Here is a 7,471-nt window from a genome sequence, read left to right on the forward strand (position 1 = left end):
GCATCGGTGAACAGAATAAATATTAGCGACGATGGACAAGCTGTGGAGTCACCTACACTAGATGAGGTTAAAAAAGCTGTCAAAGAGCTGAAAAACAATAAGGCTGCGGGGAAGGACCAGCTCCCGGCTGAACTTCTCAAACATGGCAGTGACGAGGAAATGCCTGCTAGCTGGTTGGACGGCCTCATTTGCCCTCTCTTTAAGAAAGGGCACAGACTGGAGTGCGCCAATTACCGAGGAACAACCCTCCTTAATTCGGCGTACAAAATTATGTCCCGTATTCTGTTCAACAGATTGAGACCGCTTGAAGAGTCCTTCGTCGGCGAATACCAAGCAGGTTTTCGTGAGGGCCGATCAACGACGGATCAGATGTTTACCCTGAGACAAATCCTTGATAAATTCCGGGAGTACAACTTGCAGACACATCATCTGTTTATTGATTTCAAGGCGGCGTATGATTCAGTGAAACGGAATGAATTATGGCAAATTATGCTTGAACATGGTTTTCCGGTGAAACTGATACGGCTGATTCGTATAACGTTGGACGGATCGAAATCAAGTGTAAGGGTTGCGGATGAAATATCGACGTCATTTGTTACCTTAGATGGATTAAAGCAGGGTTCAATATAGCGCTCGAGGGAGCGATTAGGAGAGCTGGTGTGCAAAGAAGCGGTACCATTATCACAAAATCGCATATGCTCCTGGGATTTGCGGACGATATCGATATTATCGGAATTGATCGCCGTGCCGTGGAAGAGGCTTTTGCGCCTTTTAAGAGGGAGACAGCGAGGATTGGACTCACGATCAATACCAGCAAAACGAAGTACATGGTCGCTGGCAATCAACGTGGGTCCATTAGTGGTGGTGGTAGCGAAATAGTGCTGGATGGTGAAAAATTGCAATTGAAGTGGTAGAAGAATTTGTGTATCTTGAAACATTGGTGACGTGCGATAATGATGTTACCCGCGAGGTTAAAAGGCGTATTGCAGCTGCAAATAGGGCTTATTACGGACCAGCTTAAGTCCCGTAGTCTGCAAACGAAAACGAAACTCGCGCTGTATACTACTCTGATTCTTCCGGTGGCTTTATACGGCCATGAGAAATGGACGTTAAAGGAGGCTGATCGGAGAGCTCTCGGAGTGTTTGAGCGTAAGGTGCTGCGGACAATACTCGGCGGTAAACAGGAGAACGGTATCTGGCGGCGTCGCATGAATCACGAATTGTACCAGGTGTATAAAGGACTGGATATTATTAAGCTTATACAACACGGCAGACTACGGTGGGCTGGTCACGTTGTTCGTATGCCGGAAGAACGTTAAGCGAAGATAATATTTAGTAGAGAACCCGGAAGAGGCCGCAGGCTTCGTGGAAGGCCGCGTACACGATGGCTTTTTGCAGTTGAAGAGGACCTGAGGGCGCTCAATGTTCAGGGCGACTGGAAGCGATTGGCCCAGGATCGAGTCCAGTGGAGAAGGATACTCCATTCGGCGTAGGTTCATCAAGTATCAAGTAAGTATGTTTTAGGAAATGCTTCAGAACTCCTCCAGGAATTAAGTCCATGAATAATTATGAAAACTACGCCAGGAATTCCTTTTAATATTCCTCCAGGAATTTCTTCCTGAAATTCTCTGGAAAGGCCTTTGTAAATTTCTTTCTAGAACAATTCCCAAAAGAAATTTCTGAAGGAATTCTCCTAAGGGAATTTTGGAAGATTTCCCTGATACCATTTCCGTAGAATTCCCCGTATGATCAAGAAATTCTTTAAATAATTCGTTAAGGATATTTCGAAGAAGTTCTCAAGTTTTTCAGGTTTCCCTGTAAGAACTTTTGAAGGAATATCTTGATGCATATTCGATAGAAATTTTGGACCTTTCTCTTAAGTAATTTTCTGATACTTTCCTGAAAGAATCCCTGCAGGAAACTTCGAAGGAATTCTTGGAGGAATGTGTAGAGAAATTCAAGAATTTCGGAAATTTCTCCAGGAGTTCCTTCGGAAATTCCTTGAAAAAATCATTCGGAAATTTCTGAAAGGATTGGAACACATGGAAGAATTTCCGAATTTCTGAAAATTCGCTAATAGAAATCCTAAAGAAAATTCCGGAGGAGTTTCCTAAAGTATTTTTATGTTTTGGGAGGATTCATCACCGTGAGATTCTTATTTGAAATTTTCGTTGGCTTTTTTCGGTGAGTACATACGCACTAAGCTCAAAGTAGAAGGGAGCAATCGAAAGTAATGAAGAACAGAAATGAAAGATATCGCAAGTGAGCGACAAGTATGAAATTTTTTCTTTATAGAAGGTTAAAATGTGCAAGGGCCATCAGTGAACAATATTGATTGAAATCGCTGTTATTTTGCCTGTGAATCGTACAGATATTCTTTCGAGAACTCCGTCGGGAATAATTTATAAAATCCCACCTGGAGCGCATATGAATACTCCTCCGGGGATTCTTTCGTTACTCCTCCCAAAAACCTTTGTCAATTTCTTGAGAAATTCCTCTAGTGAAACAGGATTTCTGAATGTATTTTTGAAGGATTTTCTGAAGGGATTCCCAAAAGAATGCTCAAAGGGAAATCTGAAAAAAAAATCCAAAAAAAATCTCCGAAGGTCTAAAATTATCAACCTTTACGATACCAGCAGACAAAAACGTCTGAAAGTTATTTTTCAATTTGCTTTCATTTCGTCAATGATCAACCGATTTTAACAAATGATTGGATCGAAAATTTGATATATTTTCAGGAAATAGTTTCAGGACGTAAATTTTCGTAATGGTTCCGGATTGAGGCCAAAATCTCGTGGGGTACCTATGGTAACCCAGAATGGAATTTTACCAAGAAACTCACGAAAAAATGATTTTGTTCATGAAAAATCTATGAATTGTGAATCTAAATGCAAGCATATGTTATATTTGAGATTTCTAGGACCCATCAGTTGGTTCCGGGTACATAGCTGCTTGATATCGGTTCCGATAGGGACCTAAAGTGGACACTTCCGAAATGGATATATTGAAACATATTACATTTACGGATTTGATCATATTGGTGCCGTTCGCCGATTTGGGACTTTTCTCAAACAAGCGACCGAGTACTTCCAAGTGAGTTCCGGTTCCGGTAGGAACCCAAAAAGGATATTTACGGAATTGGGTATATTGGTGCAATTCTACGGCTTAAAATTTAGGGTTTTTCACACATAAGCAAATGGAACTCATGCTGACTACTTCCAAGTGAGTTAGGTCCCCTTCGAGTGGCCAACTTTGAGCCAGTTCCAGTGGGAACCCAATGAGGACGTTTCCGGTATTGATCATATTGGTGCCGTTCAACTGCATAAAAATCGGGAGTTTACTCGAATAAGCGATTGAAACTAATGCTGAGTACTTCCGAATGAGTTTGTCACCCTCAGGTGGCCAACTTTGAGCCGATTTCGGTGGGAACCTAGGAGAAAAAAATTCGTGATTTTTCATGAATAAGGGATTGGAACTCATTCAGTGTGTTTGTTCTTCATGACCTGGAACCTTGAATCGTTCCAATTGATGACCCAATGAGGACATTTTAAAAATCGATCTTATTGGTGCTAGAGCTGTGCGCATATTGAAATTTTATCGGCCGCGGCGTGATGGACCATTTTCAGACAACGACGGCGGCGTGGCGAAGTTCCTCCAGGAATTCCTCCAGAAGTACCTCCAGGAATTCCTCCGAAAGTTACTCCAGGAATTCCTCCGAAAGTTCTTCCAGGAATTCCTCCGAAAGTTCCTCCAGAAAATTCTTCGTAAGTTCCTCCAAGAATACCTCCGAAAGTTTTCTCCAGGAATTCCTCCGTAAGTTTCTCCAGGAATTCCTCCGTAAGTTCTTCCAGGAATTCCTCCGCAAGTTCTTCCAGAAATTCCTCCGTAAGTTCTTCCAGGAATTCCTCCGGAAGTTCCTCCAGGAATTCCTCCGGAAGTTCCTCCAGGAATTCCTCCGGAAGTTCCTCCAGGAATTCCTCCGGAAGTTCCTCCAGGAATTCCTCCGGAAGTTCCTCCAGGAATTCCTCCGGAAGTTCCTCCAGGAATTCCTCCGGAAGATCCTCCAGGAATTCCTCTGGAAGTTCCTCCAGAAATTCCTCCGGAAGTTCCTCAAGGAATTCCTCCGGAAGTTCCTCCAGGAATTCCTCCGGAAGTTCCTCCAAGAATTTCTCCGGAAGTTCCTTCAGGAATTCCTCCGGAAGTTCCTCCAGGAATTCCTCCGGAAGTTCCTCCAGGAATTCCTCCGGAAGTTCCTCCAGGAATTCCTCCGGAAGTTCCTCCAGGAATTCCTCCGGAAGTTCCTCCAGGAAATCCTCCGGAAGTTCCTCAAGGAATTCCTCCGGAAGTTCCTCCAGGAATTCCTCCGGAAGTTCCTCCAGGAATTCCTCCGGAAGTTCCTCCAGGAATTCCTCCGGAAGTTCCTCCAGGAATTCCTCCGGAAGTTCCTCCAGGAATTCCTCCGGAAGTTCCTCCAGGAATTCCTCCGGAAGTTCCTCCAGGAATTCCTCCGGAAGTTCCTCCAGGAATTCCTCCGGAAGTTCCTCCAGGAATTCCTCCGGAAGTTCCTCCAGGAATTCCTCCGGAAGTTCCTCCAGGAATTCCTCCGGAAGTTCCTCCAGGAATTCCTCCGGAAGTTCCTCCAGGAATTCCTCCGGAAGTTCCCCCAGGAATTCCTACCCAAGTTCCTCCAGGAATTCCTCCGGAAGTTCCTCCAGGAATTCCTCTGGAAGTTCCTCCAGGAATTCCTCCGGAAGTTCCTCCAGGAATTCCTCCGGAAGTTCCTCCAGGAATTCCTCCGGAAGTTCCTCCAGGAATTCCTCCGGAAGTTCCTCCAGGAATTCCTCCGAAGTTCCTCCAGGAATTCCTTCGGAAGTTCCTCCAGGAATTCCTCCGGAAGTTCCTCCAGGAATTCCTCCGGAAGTTCCTCCAGGAATTCCTCCGGAAGTTCCTCCAGGAATTCCTCCGGAAGTTCCTCCAGGAATTCCTCCGGAAGTTCCTCCAGGAATTCCTCCGGAAGTTCCTCCAGGAATTCCTCCGGAAGTTCCTCCAGGAACTTCCGGAAGTTCCTCCAGGAATTCCTCCGGAAGTTCCTCCAGGAATTCCTCCGGAAGTTCCTCCAGGAATTCCTCCGGAAGTTCCTCCAGGAATTCCTCCGGAAGGTCCTCCAGGAATTCCTCCGAAAGTTCCTCCAGGAATTCCTCCGGAAGTTCCTCCAGGAATTCCTCCGGAAGTTCCTCCAGGAATTCCTCCGGAAGTTCCTCCAGGAATTCCTCCGGAAGTTCCTCCAGGAATTCCTCCGGAAGTTCCTCCAGGAATTCCTCCGGAAGTTCCTCCAGGAATTCCTCCGGAAGTTCCTCCAGTAATTCCTCTGGAAGTTCCTCCAGGAATTCCTCCGATAGTTCCTACAGGAATTCCTCCGGAAATTCCTCCGGAAGTTCCTCCAGGAATTCCTCCGGAAGTTCCTCCAGGAATTCCTCCGGAAGTTCTTCCAGGAATTCCCCCGGAAGTTCCTTCAAGAATGTCCACCAGGAGTTTCTCCTGAAATTCTTCCTGAAGTTCTTCCGAAAATTTTTCCACTGAACTACTATCAAATTTTACATAAAATTTATAAACCAACTCCACCTCACCTTCGGAAGTTCTTTCAAAAATATTTCCAGGAATACTTATGGAAATTCAATTGCGAAGTCCTTCCGAAAATTTTGATAACCCATAAAAAACTGAAAAATCGTTTTTGAAATTCTTCAGTAATTTCTTCCTCTGAACATTCCTAAACAAATTTCTGTAGAATGCTCACGAAAATCTTTCTGATAATTATATATATTTGAACTTCTCTCAGTAATTGACCAGAAACTTTTACAGAAATTCCTTCTGAAAGTCCCCCCATTTTTATTCATGGCACTGCCACCTAAATTTCGCCCTTTAATTCAAATTCTCCTGCCTCCTGTTCCTCGAGTTCCTACAGAAGTTTCCACGGAAATTACTTACTTGATCCTTGATAGGCTACAGCTCTTCGATGAACCTACGCCGAATGGAGTATCCTTCTCCACTGGACTCGATCCTGGGCCAATCGCTTCCCGTCGCCCTGGACATTGAGCGCCCTCAGCTCCTCTTCAACTGCAAAAAGCCATCGTGTACGCGGCCTTTCACGAAGCCTGCGGCCTCTTCCGGGTTCTCTACTAAACATTATCTTCGCTTGACGTTCTTCCGGCATACGAACAACGTGACCAGCCCATCGTAGTCTGCCGTGTTGTATAAGCCTAATAATATCCAGCCCTTTATACACCTGGTACAATTCGTGATTCATTGTACGCCGCCAGATACCGTTCTCCTGTTTACTGCCCAGTATTGTCCGCAGCACCTTACGCTCAAACACTCCGATCAGCCTCCTTTAACGTCCATGTCTCATGGCCGTATAAAGCCACCGGAAGAATCAGAGTAGTATACAGCGCGAGTTTTGTTTTCGTATGCAGACTACGGGACTTAAGCTGGTTACGAAGTCCGTAATAAGCCCTATTTGCAGCTGCAATACGCCTTTTCACCTTGCGGGTAATATCATTATCGCACGTCACTAATGTTCCAAGATACACAAATTCTTCTACCACTTCAAATTTTTCACCATCCAGCACCATTTCGCTACCACCACCACTAATGAACCCACGTTGATTGCCAGCGACCATGTACTTCGTTTTGCTGGTATTGATCGTAAGTCCAATCCTCGCTGTCTCCCTCTTAAAAGGCACAAAAGCCTCTTCCACGGCACGGCGATCAATTCCGATAATATCGATATCGTCCGCTAATCCCAGGAGCATATGCGATTTTGTGATAATGTTACCGCTTCTTTGCACACCAGCTCTCCTAATCGCTCCCTCGAGCGCTATATTGAACAGTAGATTCAAGAGTGCATCACCCTGCCTTAATCCATCTAAGGTAACATATGACGTCGATATTTCATCCGCAACCCTTACACTTGATTTCGATCCGTCCAACGTTATACGAATCAACCGTATTTCCACGGAAATTGCTTCAAGAATATTTTAATAAATCCCTGTATATTTTCCCAAAAAAATCTCGATGGGCTTCCAGAAGACATTCTCGAAGGAATTACCAAAATAAGTTGTGAAGTTATTCCAACAGAAATTCAAGAAGTTGAAGTATTTTCAAAGAGTGTTTACTACAAATTAAAAAAAAACTCTCTAAGAGTTATCCATTTGAATTGATTGAATTTTAGAATGAAATTCTGAAATAATTTCAGACCATAATTCCAAAGAAATTCTAATTCTTCAAATTTTCTAGGAGAAATTCCTTGGATTCTTGAAATACAATGGATTTTCTGGGTTGGATCTCATTTCCTAATTTAAAATCAAATTAATTTTGAAAGTGACAGTTCGAAAATAAAAATCACTCGGTCGAAAGAATCGCAGATGCTTTTCAATAAGACCGATCTGTTAGAAACAATTCTATTCGGTCAAAA

This window comes from Armigeres subalbatus, chromosome 3 (assembly GCF_024139115.2).
Source record: "Armigeres subalbatus isolate Guangzhou_Male chromosome 3, GZ_Asu_2, whole genome shotgun sequence".
NCBI classification, from domain to species: Eukaryota; Metazoa; Arthropoda; class Insecta; order Diptera; family Culicidae; genus Armigeres; species Armigeres subalbatus.